At 46.7% G+C, this 17,269-nt stretch overlaps 1 pseudogene; it reads right to left on the reverse strand.

The window, feature by feature from the left end:
- Nucleotides 1–7,211, reverse strand: part of LOC125945114 (uncharacterized) — a 59,941-nt pseudogene extending 52,730 nt beyond the window's left edge.
- Between the last annotated feature and the right edge of the window lie 10,058 nt (nt 7,212–17,269).

Consider the following 17,269-nt stretch of genomic DNA (forward strand, 5'->3'; position numbering starts at 1 on the left):
GTCCCCCACCTCCTTTGGCACGTCACCCATGTAGATGGTGAACAAGGCTGCATAGCAAGTGAATTATTAACCTCATAATAAACACACAGAATTAAGCACAGTTCTTTATTACTCCATGGGTACATTTAGAAATCACTGAAGTGCAATATGTGGGCAAAGTCAAACTTAATTTGTAAGGAAGTGACTACTGGTCGTGAATGCATTAATTTACTTCCTGTTTCAAAAAATGAGTGCTCTATGAATTGTTCTGCACGACACTGCTGTTCCCTTGCATGGTCATGTGTAACAGTACTGTGCTTGAATACTCTATATTTACTATGAAGCATCCAGGTAACATAGATATTACACCTGCTGCCAGTGATGTACTATGTTTAGCTCAGTATGACTTGCAATGCATGAGAACTGTTAACACCTGATCATAATGAGCATCTTAGTATACTTACATTGATGGGAAATAAAGATATGGCTAACTATCCAAGTGCAGCATGTTGCTGCACTACCTTTAGTAATGCACCTGTGATGGCAACTTGCTTGTGCAAAATTGTGGTCAGAAATTTAGTAATAGCAAAATATGGCAAACAATTGGCAGAAAAGTACAATGTGCTGAAAGATCATCGTAACAATACTATTCCAGCAACCTTCAACTTTCTTTTTGCTGAAAAAATACTTAATTCAGTATCACATGCACAAATAACAGCTAAAATATTTTTTGTGTCCATCATTCAATGGTAAAACTTAAAAGGCGATTAAGCAATATTAACATGCCAACATTTTCTCTAAAATAAACCCCCATGATAAAAAAACATGCACAAGATTACTATGTAAACTTTCTAAAGGCCACAGGAGAAAGATATATACCCTTTAGAGAAGAGACTTTCTCTGGTGTCAGTGGTGGCTTTGCCTCAGTGTACCCAAGGTGACGTGCCTTGTTGGAAAGTGTGCCTGTTACACTCCTGGTTTTTAGTTGCTCTGCGGTCCAAAACACAGTAGCATCACTTCTACAGAACATGGAGTCTGTAGAGGCACTGAACAAACATCCCCAGGCTTTTTCATCAACCCAGGAACTGCAGCCTGCGTACACCTGCATTACGCAAAGACATCATCACTCACAAATTAGAGACGGATAGGTCTATCCCACCTTTTTTTGCTTTATCAGACGGCTAGCTGTCAACCTCGTAACTACAGTGTCATGCCAGATTTCCTTGAATGCACAAAAGGATCACTTATGCACCCAAAATGGAGTTTGGCTTCTTGGAGATCAATTTACGAAAATTGAACTTAGTGGTCACAAACCACTGATACATGCGCTGGTCTGGGTGACCAGCACATTGGTTGGCCTGAGATAGTACAGACCTTTATCGATTTCTTTCTAAATGAAGACCTAAATGCAATGTCAGTAAACAGAAAAAAAGAATGATACTGGTGCTTGACATGTTGTATGGCTGTCAAATGTATGCATGCGAGCTGTCACAGAAACAATTCGGCTCCTTCAAGCTGCAGCTCAATAGGTCGCTTTGTGACCACATTCAGGCAATATCTACAGCCAATAACTTTGGTGCAATTACCTTTCCATCATCCCTTCTGGAGCCTATGACAAACTCATCCGAGATGGCATTATTCTCCAAGAAAAGTTCAAGCCCGGCCTCCTCATAGGGAACATCACCTGCATAACAAAACCGCATAGCTTATCAAATGCTGAAACACCTTCCCCATGAAACAAAGAAAACTCCTCTCCCTATACAATGCTATATGGACCTCCGGCAAGATCCCCTCTGCCTGGAAAGAGGCCATTGTCGTTCCTATACTGAAGCAGGGCAAGGACCCATTGTCTGCTTCGAGATACCGCCCTATAGCACTAACAAGCTGCCTCTGCAAACTGTTCGAAAAAATAATAAACCGCCAACTAATACATTTCCTCGAATCAAACAAACTGCTTGACCCGTACCAATGCGGGTTTCGAGAAGAACGATCCATTCGTGAAGCTTTTGTCCTTAAACAGTTCTTTCTCTCTGTATTCCTTGATATAGAAACAGCCTACGATACCACCTGGCAGTTTGGAATACTTAGAAACATCTCACACGTTGGAATACGTGGTTGCATGTTAAATGTCATCAAAAGTTATTTATCTAATCGCACTTTCCGTGTTTATGTGGGAAATGCTGTATGAAGACAATTTGTGCAGGAAACTCAGTAGTTGCACTCAGTTGCACTCTCTTTGTCATAAAAATTAGTTCTCTGTGACTGTATATCCCAAAAAACATGTTTTATTGTACATACATCGATGACGATGATGTACAGATAAGTTTCACCTCGTGCAATCTTGCAATATGCGAGAGGCAGATTCAGCTTGGTCTGAACAAGGTGTCGAAGTGGGCAGACGAGAATGGGTTTAGCCTTAACACACACAAAAGACCACCTGTGTCCTGTTCTCCAGAAATTGGGCTCTGCACCCACCCCAATCCTGACATTGAGTTGCAGGGTGAACGCGTGCCCGTAAAAACAGAACGTAAATTTTTAGGTGTGATTCTAGATACGAAGCTTACATTTGTGGCACACATACGGTATGTAAGAAATAAGTGTATGAAAACAATGAATATTCTAAAAGTGTTGTAACGCACCGCTTGGGGTAGTGACACAAAGTGTCTTTTGAGCTTGTATAAGAGCCTCATACTCACAAGATTAGATTACGGCCCCATAGTGTGCCATTCCGCTACACCAAGCGCCTTAAGGATGCTGGATCCTGTACACCATCTAGGCATCCGCCTAGCCACTGGTGCCTCCAGGACAAGTCCTGTGGCAAGCCTGTATGTGGAGGGGGACATGTCGTCGCTTGACATACAACGTTCATACTTAAGCCTCACCTATTCCCTGAATGTAAATTCGAACCCGAAACATCCGTCCTTCTCAACCGTAAATGATATGACCAGTGCCACACTCTTTAATAACCGGCTGACAGCAAGAGAACCCTTCTCACTATGTGTAAGGAAAATTAGTGAAGAAATGGACATCCCACTACTTGAAAATACTTTGATGGCCCCAGCCAAGCCAGTGCCACCGTGGCAGTGGCAACTCATGGAGTGTGATACTCCGTTTCTAGAGGTCACAAAAAAACGCTGCAGAGGCACATATCCGAATGCATTTTCTAGAAATCTAGTCCAACTACTCATCCTACACTCAGTTTTACACTGACGCTTCCAAGTCACATGCAGGGGTATCTTATGCAGTAGTTGGCCCATCGTTCTCCGAGTCCGATGTACTGCACCCGGAAACAAGCATTTTTACGGCTGAGGCCTATGCACTTTTATCGGCTGTGAAGAGTATAGGCAATTCAAAACTCAAAAGATCAATAATATTTACAGACTCCCTAAGTGTCGTTAAACCCCGCAGGGGCGTCTGCGCAAGCAGGCGTTTGGTGAGTTGCGCCACCAAACGCCTGCTTGGTGGCGCAACTGTGTTTCCCCGAGCACATGAGGGTTGGACCCTCCCGCGTGTAGCCGTGCGCGGCTTAGCCGTGTCCGCGGAAAAGGGGATCCTGGGGGTTGAGCCGATGCCGGGTGTTCGGACCTTTATGGCCCCCCGGCGGAAGCAACACACCTCTTCGGCCTCGGCTTCACGTAGACGGCACCCCCGGACTGACCCACCCGGGGGAAATCGGCAGTCGCCTTTTCCTGTCCTTCTCTTCAATCTTCGTCTTTCTCGTTCACCTTTAATCTTTCCTGTCGTCTTTTCTCTTCCATTTACTTCCAACATTCCTGGTGGCGAGGGTTAACCTTGTGTGTTATAACCACCCTTGGTTATATGTATTTGCATATAGTAGTGTTATACAGCTGGCGTTTTGCAGGACCTGTCTTCTCCAGGTCCTGCAGCGTCCCCTCGTTGGGCTCCTTGGTGGGTGGCTGGCGTCGCTGCCGAAAAACTCCATACCTATGGCTGAACAATTCCCCCTACTCCCTGATCGCCGTCTGAAAAGAGGGTGCACCGAAGATGTGTTCCAGTTTTTTGGACGACAAACACAGAATTTCCCCCGATTTCATGTTATTCACTCTGAAACCTCAGACAAATCGGTACGATCAATGTCACCTTTCCTTGTTTCAAAGTCTTTGACTGATATTTTTGGACCAGGCTACAAAGCATCTAGGATGGCAAGCGGGGATCCCCTCTTGGAACTCCGTGATCTCAAACAATACGAGAAACTGCCCAATCTAGTGTCATTTGGAGATGCCCAATTAACAGTAACCCCACACCGTACCATGAATACCACCCATGGCGTTGTATCAGATGATGACCTGTTGCAGCTGAGTGAGGCTGAACTCCTTGAGGGTTTCGCCCGCAGGGGCGTCTGCGCGAGCAGGCGTTTGGTGAGTTGCACCACCACGTACCCGAGCACACGAGGGTTGGACCCTCCCGCGTGTAGCCGTGCGCGGCTTAGCCGTGTCCGGGGAAAGGGGGATCCTGGGGGTTGAGCCGATGCCGGGTGATTGGACCTTTACGGCCCCCCGGCGGAGGCAACACACTCCTTTGGCCTCTGCTTCACGTAGACGGCACCCTCGGACTGACCCACCCGGGGGAAATCGGCAGTCGCCCTTTCCTGTCCTCCTCCTCTATCTTCGTCTTTCTCTCTGACTTTCAATCTTTCCTGTCTCCTACTCGCTTCCTTTTACTTCTGATTTTCTGGGCGGCAAGGGTTAACCTTGTGTGGGTAGCCAACCTTGGGTATTCCATATTTGGTTATAGTAGTGACGTACAGCTGGCGTCTGCAGGTCTTGTGTTCACAGGCCCTCCAGCGTCCCCTTGTTGGGCTCCATGGTGGGTGGCTGGCGTTGCTGCCGAAAACCCGGATATTCTTATGGCTAGCCCTTTTCCACCACTCCCTGATCGCCGTCAAAAAAGAGGGCGCACCGAAGATGTATTCCAGTTCTTTGGACGTCAAAGACAAGATTTCCCACGATTTCATGTCATCCACTCAGAAAAACCAGAAAAACAAGTTCGAACAATCTCCCCTTTTCTTGTTTCGAAATCTCTAATTCAGGCTCTAGGACCAGGCTATAAGGCAACGAGGATGGCAAGCGGTGATCTCCTCTTGGAGCTCCACGATCGCAAACAATATGAAAAGCTGCCGAATCTAGTGTCCTTTGGGGACGTCCAAGTAACAGTAACTCAGCACCGTACTATGAACACCACCCGCGGAGTTGTTTCAGACGAAGATTTGATGGAGCTGACTGAGGCTGAACTCTTGGAGGGCTTCAGTGAGCAGAATGTCATCAATGTTAAACGGATTAAGATGAGACGAGACGGCAAGGAAATTCAGACTAAGCACCTTGTGCTCACTTTTGGTTCATGTGATCTGCCCGACTCCATCGAGGCCGGGTACATTAAACTTCGTATTAGACCATACGTGCCAAATCCCCTCAGATGTTTCAAATGCCAGAGATTCGGCCACAGTTCGCAAAACTGCCGAGGCCGCCAAACTTGTGCGAAATGCAGTGCACACGAACACACTTCTGAATCTTGTGAAAACTCTCTCCACTGTGTAAACTGTGATGGGGAACATGCCGCATACTCGCGGTCCTGCCCATCCTGGAAAAAAGAAAAGGAAGTTGTTACAATTAAAGTCAAACAAAACATTTCGTTTAAAGAGGCACGAAGGCAGGTGTCCTACCTGCCAAAAACCAGCTTTGCCGAAGTGGTGCGTCAGGGGGCTGCGCCACAACGGCTTTCGGCGGCTGTCTGGCACACGCGTAGTGAGCCAGCGGTGACGCCATCCGCCCCCTCGGCGGCTGCAGCTAGTGCTGCTCCGCCGTCTCAGAAAAAGGGGCCATCGACCTCCGGCTGGTGGCCTCCAGGGTCTCGTCCCTCGAGACGAGGCCTTTAACACGAACAAACCGCTCTCAAGAGCGGGTGTCCAGCGCGCCGCAAGAGCCGATGGACACATCTTCTAGCCAGACGGCGCAGCCAGCGCCAAAGGAGCGGCGAGAATCTCTCGACCGCTCCAAAATAGAAAAAGCCCGCATCACAGGGCCCGACAAGGGCTCTGTAAGTTAAGTTAGTGTTTTCACACGAGACACACAGCACAAACATTGTCTGACAATGAACACACAGATACTACAGTGGAACGTCAGAGGATTACTTCGTAACCTCGACGACATCACAGAACTCATACATAAATGTAATCCGAAGGTGCTGTGTGTCCAAGAAACACACTTAAAGCCTACACAGTCCAACTTTCTGAAGCAATATGCCATTTTCCGTAAAGATCGTGACAACGCTTCTGCCTCGTCCGGAGGTGTAGCCATCGTTGTAAGTAAGTCTATTGCTTGCCAACAGTTTGCCCTACACACGCCTCTCGAGGCTGTATCTGTGCGAGCAATTTTATTCAACAAGCTTATAACCATTTGCTCCATTTACATACCACCCAACCATCACCTCAGTAAAACGGAATTTTACAGCCTCATCGACCAGCTCCCAGAGCCATACATTATCACTGGTGATTTTAATGCTCATCACACTCTTTGGGGAGACTCGCGATGCGACGCGAGAGGTCGATTCATTGAGAACTTCCTTGTTAACTCCGGTGCGTGCCTCTTCAATAAGAATGAACCAACATATTACAATATCCATCATAGTTCTTATTCATCAATAGACCTGTCAATTGGCTCTGCCTCACTTTTCTCTGATTTAGAATGGCATGTTATTAAAAACCCTTACGGAAGTGATCATTTTCCAGTAACCCTAAACTTAGTAACCGAACATGACTCCCTTCCGCATGTCCCACGCTGGAAACTAGCCTCAGCTGACTGGGAATGCTTTAGGGAATCCACGTACTTATCACGAGATTTTATAAATAATTTTAGTATAGATCACGCCGTATCATATTTTACTGCTTTTATCATTGACGCCACTGAGAAGGTCATTCCTCAAACGAGTACTTCATTCAAAAGACGGGTCCCCTGGTGGAATGACGACTGCAGACAGGCACGAAGGCGGGAAAATAAAGCTTGGGGGAAACTACGTGAATGTCCTGCGACTGAAAATCTAATAGAGTTTAAACATGTTAAATCCCAGGGAAGAAGGACGCGAAGACAGGCTAAGAGGGCAAGCTGGGAGAGGTTTCTCTCTGGTATAAAGTCATACCCAGGCAGCACAACAGCACTGGGCCAAGCATGGTCCAATGCTCGTAGAAATTGGTACGTACTTTGGCCCAATCCTGGCATCATGGCAAAGTGCAACCCGATCCAAGGTTCACCCACTGTTCGAGCCAAGATTGGCCTAACAGTTTGCCATTGTAGAATCCAATGTAGTTCGAGCATAGAGCCAGTGTTCAGCCATTTTGTATTTCAAGAATCCAATGCTCAACCATTCTGTATCCAACGCGTTTCCAGCATATCCAGTGCTCAGCCATTTTCTATCCAACGCGTTTCCAGCATATCCAGTGCTCAGCCATTTTCTATCCAACGCGTTTCCAGCATATCCCAGTGCTCAACCATTCTGTATCCAACGCGTTTCCAGCATATCCAGTGCTCAGCCATTTTCTATCCAACGCGTTTCCAGCATATCCAGTGCTCAGCCATTTTCTATCCAGTGTGTTGCAAGCACAGCCTGTGCTCAGCCATTTTGTTGCTTGTATGCTGGCTTACTGCCTATAAAATTAGTAGCTAAGAAAACGTGATGTAAAAAAGTGCAGGAAGGAAACACACAAAGCATAAACGAAAATATAATTTATTTGGCCTATTTTAGGCAATGCCTCAATCGATGCATAGAGGGGCAGGGGGAGCAGCAGGAGGAGCGGCAGGAGCAGGGGCAGGAGGAGCGGCAGGAGCAGGGGCTGCAGCAGGCGGAAGGAGCATGGGCAGCCGGACAGGAGGGGCCAACGGTGGACTGGCCAGGGCCCTGAGGCCAAGGGTGGGGCAGGGAGAGGGCAGCAGTGGGCAGGCAATGATCCCTGCCCCGAAGGGAGGGATCATCGGGCTGCTCTGCTGCTAACGTTTCTGCAAAACGCCTCTTCCTGCCACCACCCCTGTCCACAGACCCTGGCAACCTCCTCTTAATGAAGCCCTGAGCTTCTGTCAGGTCGGCCCCCCCTTTTGCACAGATGACATCTGCACACAAACATACAAAGACCACAATTAGTACATTCAACATGCACGCACAATAGAGCAGGCAAACACATTCAACAAAAGAAAACCTTAACATAGTCTTTACACACAGTTCATCTGACAGAATTTGCAACCGCAGCCAACCATATTGAATCGAGGTTCACAGCATGCTCAGCAACGAAATGCAGAATACGCAAAGTAATGCTGTGGGGAATCAAATACTGCTATCGCCTTCTCCGCCATGAAAATTCTTGATCCATTTACAGGATCTTCATCCCTGTTGCCTTCGTTGACATTCCTGTTTTTCCACCCTAACATAGCGTTAACATCATCAGTGATGATCACACCATGTCTTTACCAACCGAGACATATTCATCAACTATCTCACCCGCTGATGCTAAACGTGTAAGCTGCCTGGCGTGATGCAATTCATCGGCATGCTCGTCAAGCAATTCACCTACACTGCCATTGGCGCTAGTGCAGAGCACACCTTCGCAACGCCTTCAAGGGCAGTGGTGGCCGAGTATGTGGCTTTCATAGTAAAAAATGAAATCAGCCAACAGGGACACCTAAATTTCTTCGTTGTAGAAGTTAACAATTTATATGAAAGACAGGATTTTGGCAAGCCATTTCGCTGTAGAGGAGTTCAGCTGTATACACAATACTTGCAAATGCAAAAGGATCACTAAGGAGGCCTTACCTGTGACTATCCGGCATAACTTCAGATTTACGAAAGCCCTCTTCCCCTTCCTGCCATGAAGGCTGTAAAGCACTTGGACGGGGTGTGCCATTACAGCCTTCATGGCATTCGATGCCACCTCGCGCAGCGACTTCCCTCCTATTTGCAGGAGGTGCTTGCGCTGCAAAAGACAAAAATGTGGTAATGAGCATGGTACGTGACAACGTTTTCAAGTTGAAAAATCTACCCAATACTACTAGAATATAATTTATTGCCAAGAGAAGTGAATTTTTAGCCAAGTGCAAAGCAAGACTTTTTTTGCTGCAAGAGGTTTGTGACGCAATGCTCTTTAATTGTAAATGTGCTCCACAACACCTGGAACGGTGTTGTGGAAGAAACACAAACACGAAGTGCATCAGATCTTGTCTGTTCTGTGCATTTCATGTTTGTGTTTCGTAACCCTTAGCACTGTAACTGTGTTTCATAGTAACTACCTCTCCAAGCTTTCACCATCATTAAAATTAATGTAAGTGCACCAATTCTACTTGTATGCAAATTGCCAATGCATAATTAAGAGATGTGACATTAGACTGCAGAAAAGTCGGATCTACACACGTGTGGCACAAAACAGCTTAAAGGCATACCGACACGATATTTTCAGACCTTCACATTTTGTGTTAAAGGGACTGACAACCAGTTTTTAAAGACCTAGTTTTGTGGTAACCAAAAGCTAGCCCTCAGCAGTGTTTACACCTGCAGCTTCGCAAACTGTGAAAGCAGCCCATCATTCTGCTTTTACAGGATGAGGGGAACTGCAGTTACCTGCTCACATTTTGGCCTTTTCAACCACTTTTGAAAATATCAAGTTGGTAAAATAAGTTTGCATTGTCATACAGACCTTCTTACATTTGTACAGCGTTTTTCCCCTAAGTACACGCCTACATCATGGCTGCCTGGCGCCCGTTATCATTCTGTCGATAGACTTACCAAGCCAACTCATCAAAACAAAGGCTGTGCGCCACTTTCCTGCTCACTACAAATGAAGGCTTATCAGCATATTGTAAGTTAAAAAAATAACAGAAAAATGTGGACTGCATTTCAATAACAATACCATGAACCTCATACACTAATAGAAAGCCACATGATAGGCCTCTTATGGTAAATAAAACTACATTAAAATGAGGTAAATACAGTATATACAGAAGATCATTGCACCCCTTTTCCTGTACTGTGTCCCACTTGTTTGCACTGCTATTTATCATTCACGATGTATCTACAACTTGTCCAACAAAAAGAATTTACGCACAAGTGCTCTGCATTGTGTCCTTCTACAGAGAGCTGCCAGTTTGCACTTTGTATCAGCAATGGATTTTTATTACCTTAACGACTTACTCCTGCTTCATGAATGTATCTCTACGGAGAGCTGTTGGAAATCGACGATTCAGCAAGTCACTATGCTAGCTCAGTGGCTATGGCGTTGCAGTGCTGAGCTCGAGGTCACAGATTTGATTCTGGCATTCATGGTCACATTTCGATGAGGCCTCATTGCAAGAACACTAGTGTATGCTTAGATTAAGATGCATGTTAAAGAAACTAAGGTCCAGTCGAAATATATCATTAGAACCTATACAGCAGGGAACAAATTATTTCCATGAACTCTTTTGTGTGTGCGATGCAAAGTTCCTTTACATAAAACCCACAGCATGTTTCATGAAACGTGCACAGAACTTCCACATGTTACATAGCCTTATAATTAAAAATAAAAGGGCAGTACAAACCAAGGTGGCAGCCACAGCCTCATCCTGCACGGCTGCCTCTGCTGCCTCCAATTCTTCAATATTGTTGGCAGGTAGCCGAGGAAGAACTGGAGGCACCGTCGACAGGGCAGGCTGAGACACTGCACGGGTCCTGTCGAGAGGCTCCATTTCATCCAGCCTCTCGGACACGACCCGTACCTCATGCCTCAGCTGCTGGAGCTCATGCAAGACGTCCCTGTTCTGCTGCCGCACCTCCAGCTGCACCCGCAGCACCCGCAGCAGCACCGCTGAAACACAAAAATATTTACTTCATAGCAGAAGCGGTACATTTAGGGCACATTTGATTGGTTGTTTCAGAGCACTCTGGTGAATGTAAAATATCAGGATTTGTACAGGTCTCGGTGGCAGAAATTCATAGGTATTCAAATGCTTTCAAGGCCGCGTCAAAGCTTTTTTCAGTGTGCAGAGCAGCATCCCGTGTATCATTTTCCTATTATAACACTTCCAAAACACTTTAAATAGCCTCATTGCACTATAAACACAAAAAGTTATACAGTAAATGCTTGTTAATTCGTACCTCATTTATTCGAACCTTTGGATAATTGAACTGACTGTCACGGTCCGGCCACGCAGTGTAGGCGTCTATGGGTAAACCAACTCAATACTGCGCATGCGCATCAGCTTCTCCATTAATTTGAACTGCGCGCTGCCACGCGGTGATAAAGAAAAAGGAACTCGCCACATATATTAATATGGCGAGAACCTCTATGACCTGCAATAAGTGGTTATTACAATAGTGCTGACCGAGACAAAAAATAAAAGAGAAAGAAAACGGAAAAAGTGCAGTCCCCTGGAGCGTTTTATCAGCCAAGGAAGTGCAGACATGGCCTTTGCCAACGAGGATAGTGCGCGCTCCCAATCTTGGAGGCCATACAGCGGGCCACTGGAAGCCAAGCCAGCAGTCGTGCGAAATGGATCTGCCTGGGCACTCACCGTGGCTTAAGCTTTTTATACCATTGTTCTTAATGTGGAAAGTTTGCCGGGTCCACACTGATCCGCCATATAAAGCGGATCACAAAATCGATTTTAGATTGTACCCACTCAAGAAATTCCAAATGTTTTCAAGGGTCTTGAAGACTTGTTTCAATTTCAAGAAAGTGTGCGAACCCTGATTTGCGTAAATCTGCTTTAAAGATGTCATGAAAATAAGTAGGACTAGTAATGAAATTGCTTAGTTTATACTTTTCATGCTCATAGTAAAGTAGTTGCTGTTTTCCACAATTTATGTGGAAAATAGCCTGACAACAAGTTACATTATCGAAGTGTTTAGAAACAACCAGTTCTATGCGCTTGACCTACATTCAAAAATTCCATTCTTATAAACTGAAGGCTTGAAGGAATAAGATGTAGATGATATATCAAGAAATAGTAAAGCAACAATGCAGCGTACCGAGCCAGCTGATGAATTAAAACACAGGTAAACATACTAGCAAAATGCCTACACAAGACTAAGTGTGCGGCTGAATGCATCATAGGATTCTGTCCGAGCCAAACTGCTGCATGTTTACAAATGTCAGGTTTTCTTCATTTATGCTAAACTTCCTTGCTTGTTGCATATAGTAATGGCAGCTTAAGGGCTCTGAACCACATTTTATCATAGTCAAGAAATGCATTTGAAGTTAAAGTGACTATTTCAGAAATACTTTCCCATAAAAAGTGCAATGCATTCAACAGAAGCAGAGTTATTGGCAATCGAAGAGCGCCTCGATCCCGTTCACGAGGCTCCTGGTCCTTCTATGACTTGCACTGTGAAGGCTACGGCAGAGTGGGGCGGGCATACCCACAACGTTCGTCCTATAAAACATCACCGTGGTGGGAAGCTTTAATTTTATTTTGGATGTTCACATAGTCCGACTACTTCCGATTTTGTCACCTACAATGCACCAAGCTCCGAGGCTATTCTCAACTTATGGTGGAGTTCAGTGGGCCTCTTCGAATACCGCCCACGGCTTCCGGTCTGACTAGCCCCAACAAAAGAGCACGTCACAGTCACATGACCCAAGCACCACAACCGGAAGTCTCTCCTGGCTGCCGTCTGCTATTTGCTACTCGTAGACAGCCCCCTACCCAGCGTTTTCATAAGCATAGCCTCAGAAATGGTGCAGTCTCAGAGGCCACGTCGCCAACACAACCATAAAGCTTGCACAGTGGAATCGTAGCCCGAGCGCATAGAACTTTATGTCGCGCTAGCTAGTGAGCCTGAGAAACTTAAGCGGAATTCCCACACAGACATAAGCAATATCGTGATCGTGCCACGTCAGTCTTTATGCAGAAAGCACCCGCCGACATCCTCAAAGCTCGCGAGACCATCTGCTAATTAAAGGCCCGACGCGTGTCTAGGAGAGAGCACGTGTACATGTCAAAAATCAAACGCTCGAACTTGGTAACAGAAGGGATCAGCATATATGCTAACAGCAATCCCCTAAGCTCCTATTGTATCCCACCCCAGCTACCGGCGTGTAATAGCCACATGCAATACAAGATTCTTCACACGCTAATTTCATTTACCTGAAAAGAAAAATTTACTTGCTTACAGCAATGAGCATGACAGATTTCACGAAACACATTACGAAAAGCAAGCATGTGCGCCTGATTGCTGCGCTTCTTTTAAAAAACACGAAAACTAAAACTACAGCAATTAGACGGCTCGTGAAAAACTTGCATAATGGCACACAAAGCACTGATGTAACAGAAGCAATAACTCAATGCACAGTAGTTGCTGCCTGGAGCGTGCAAAGTACACAGACGCACACGTCATCTAACACCGCGCGCATCTTTTTTAAGACATCCGTCGTCTGCTAGCTACTTGCGCTTGCCCGACCAAACATCTGCTGACAGTTCCAACAGTTTGCGGACAGTCCGGAACTTCCGGTCCGTGAAAAAATTTACACGGTTCCGACAACTCTGACTAGTGGGCGGAGCTTCGGAAGCTGTCCGAGCAAAATCGAATGCGGCACAGCAGTCCCAAGCAGTCTGGGACTGCCAGGGACTGATAATCGAAGAGGCCCAGTGTCCCATCCCTTTGCTGTGCTGGTCTGCTAGATGCAACTTTCTCACTTATTTGACAATGGTACAATTTCTGACAGTTGAATGAAACGTCGCCTTTATGTTTACTTGTAATGAGCTCCGACCATAATGGTGACACACTTCAAAGGTGTTCAACTTCGAAAGCAGATTATGTGTTCCAGTCGGATATTGGCATTCGGGCAGGCTTGCTACGCACCTGGAGTCACGTTGCCAGGAAACCACTTGGAGCACCTCAGCGAGCTACAATGAGCTCAGCGAGTGGGCTCATCACGACGACTGCGGTACCAATGTTTCATAACAGACACAGCTACACGCAAATGTATTCCTTTTGCTACCCTGCACGACAGGGCTGGAGCGCGTGCCTGCGCTCAATTCTGGCCGTGCTAAGTAATCCGGATAGGCTTTGAACTGCAACAACCTGACCAACAGATATACAGTAGAACCCCGCTGTTACGTTTTTCACGGGACGTTGCGACGTAACAACGGGGTTACCAATGCATTGGGTTCTATAGGAGCTGTGCCGGGATCGGCCGAAAACGACGTAACAGCCGGGAAAACGCAGCACCCGGGAACGTAACAGCAGGGTCCTACTGTAGTAGCCACATCCAAATTGCGCATTTGTAAGCACTGTCTATAGTTCATTAAGAAGCGAAATCAATCTAGCGATCTAACCAGAAGCGGCCAGGAGTGAGAATGAGCTAGCAAGTGTACATGTACTTTTGAAAGTAGAGTGTTCACAATTAATCGAAATTAGCAAGACGCGACAGATACATCAATAAGCAGTGTGGCTAGACAATGGTCAACTTCTTCCAGAAGTAATTGAATCAATCAAAATTCAAAGTGAAGATTTTCCTTCACCACACCTTGGGCTTGGTGAAAAACACATTCTGCAGTTAACATATACAGTATAGACCACTTATAACGTAACTGTTTATAGTGCAGGACTGGATATAGTACGGTCTTTTCAGACTCATGTTAATTTTCCCATAGCACTCCATGTATATGCATACCGCTTACAGTGCAGCCGCATGAGACGAAATACCGGTTATAATGCGGCTTCTGCGGGAAAATCTCCCGCAGGGGCGTCTGCGCAAGCAGGCGTTTGGTGAGTTGCGCCACCACGTACCGGAGCACACGGGGGTTGGACCCTCCCACGCGTAGCCGTGCGTGGCTTTGCCGTGTCTGGGGAAAGGGGGATCCTGGAGGTTGAGCCGAAGCCGGGAGTTTGGACCTTTATGGCCCCCTGGCGGAGGCAACACACCTCTTTGGCCTCGGCTTCACGTAGACGGCACCCCCGGACTGACCCACCCGGGGGAAATCGGTAGTTGCCTTTTCCTGTCTCTCTCTCCCTCCAACCTTCGTCTTTCTTACTTTCACTCTTTCCTGTCCTCTCTTTATTTTCCTTTCACTTCCGACTTCGCGGGCAGCAAGGGTTAACCTTGTGCATTATATCCTACCTTGGGTATATGTATTTGGTTATAGTGGTGGCGTACAGTGGCGTTTGCAGGACCTGTCCCTTACAGACTCTGCAGCGTCCCCTTGGGCTCCATGGTGGTGGCTGGCGCCACCGCCGAAACTCATCCCACATATAGGATAGCTCCTTTCCTGCACTTGCTGATCGCCGCCCGAAACGGGGGCGCACCGAAGAAATATTCCAATTTTTTTGGCCGACAAATTGAGAACTTTCCACGATACCACGTGGTACATAGTGAGAAAACTGACAAGTCCGTGAGAGTGATCTCACCCTTTATTGTTGCAAAGACTCTGACAGAGACTATAGGACCAGGTTACAAGGCGACGAAGTGGCCAGCGGTGATCTCCTTCTGGAACTCCGCGATAAGAAACAACATGATAAACTACAGAATCTAGTGTCGTTTGGAAATTTTCCTGTGACTGTGACCCCGCACCGCACCATGAACACCTCCCGCGGTGTTATTTCTGATGACGACATGTTGGAGCTCACTGAAGATGAACTTCTGGAAGGATTTAAGGAACAAAATGTTTTGGCTGTAAAACGAATCAAGATGAGGCGCGATGGTAAGGAGATTCAGACAAAACACATAATTCTTACGTTTGGTTCAAGTGTTCTACCCGAGACCATTGAGGCCGGATACGTCAAACTACGTGTCAGGCCATACGTGCCAAACCCGCTCCGATGCTTCAAGTGCCAAAGATTCGGCCACAGCTCTCAGAACTGCCGAGGCCGACTGACATGTGCTAAATGTAGTGCCACTGAGCATCTCTCTGAATCATGCGAAAACTCTCCACTGTGTGAACTGTGATGGGGAGCACGCCGCATACTCGCGGTCGTGCCCATCCTGGAAAAAAGAAAAGGAAATAGTGACAATTAAGGTAAAAGAAAACATAACTTTCAAGGAGGCACGCAGGCGGGTATTGCACCTGCCAAAAACCAGCTTTGCCGAAGTGGCGCGTCAGGGGGCAGCGCCACAGCGGCTTCCGGCGGCTGTCCGGCTCACACACAGTGAGCTGCCAGCGACGCCATCCGCCCCCTCGGCGGCTGCAGCTAGCGCTGCTCCGCAACCCCAGCAGAAGGGGCCATCAACCTCCGGGCTAGTGGCCTCCAAGGCCTTGTCCCTCGAGAAGAGGCCTTCACCGCGAACAAACCGCTCTCAAGAGCGGGTGTCCAGCGCTCCGCAAGAGCCAATGGACACATCTTCCAGCCAGACGGCGCAGCCAGCGCCAAAGGAGCGGCGAGAATCTCTCGACCGCTCCAAAAAAGAAAAAGCCCGCATCACAGGGCCCGACAAGGGCTCTATAAGTTAAATTAGTCTCTTTTTTAAACACACAGCACAAAAAACACTTCCAACATGAATACACAATAATACAATGGAACGTCAGAGGACTCCTACACAACCTCGATGACGTCAAAGAATCCTACACAGGTTTAATCCTAAGGTGCTGTGTGTTCAAGAGACACACCTTAAACCTACACAATCAAACTTTCTCCGGCAATACGCCATTTTTCGTAAAGACCGCGATGACACAGTCGTGTCTTCCGGTGGTGTGGCTATTGTAGTCGATAGAGGTATTGCCTGCCGGGAATTAAAACTTCGCACGCCCCTAGAGGCAGTTGCTGTCCGAGGGGTGTTGTTTGACAAGCTAATCACTATTAGTTCCATATACATCCCTCCCAGCTATCCACTTAATAAAACGGAATTTCAAAACTACATAAATGAGCTTCCGGAGCCATACATAGTTCTCAGAGATTTCAATGCACATAACACCTTGTGGGGAGACACGCGTTGTGATGGAAGAGGTCGCCTAATTGAAAACTTCCTTTTTTCCTCGGGAGCATGTTTACTTAATAAGAAAGAGCCAACGTACTACAGCGTGGCGCATAATTCATACTCCTCCATAGATTTGAGTATCGTGTCGAGTACACTAATTCCGTACCTGCAGTGGTCCGTTCTGAAGAACCCCTTTGGGAGCGACCACTTTCCAATTATACTAAGCTTAACAAAACAAGATGGTTGCTCGCCACATGTTCCCCGATGGAAGGTTAACTCTGCTAACTGGCAACTTTTTAAAGAAATAACATATTTAGGCCGGGATGACATTGCGTCTCTTAACATAGACGATGCTGTGGCGTACATAACACGTTTTATCACTGACGCTGCAGAAAGGTGCATACA

This window comes from Dermacentor silvarum, chromosome 4, assembly GCF_013339745.2.
Source record: "Dermacentor silvarum isolate Dsil-2018 chromosome 4, BIME_Dsil_1.4, whole genome shotgun sequence".
Classification (NCBI taxonomy): Eukaryota; Metazoa; Arthropoda; class Arachnida; order Ixodida; family Ixodidae; genus Dermacentor; species Dermacentor silvarum.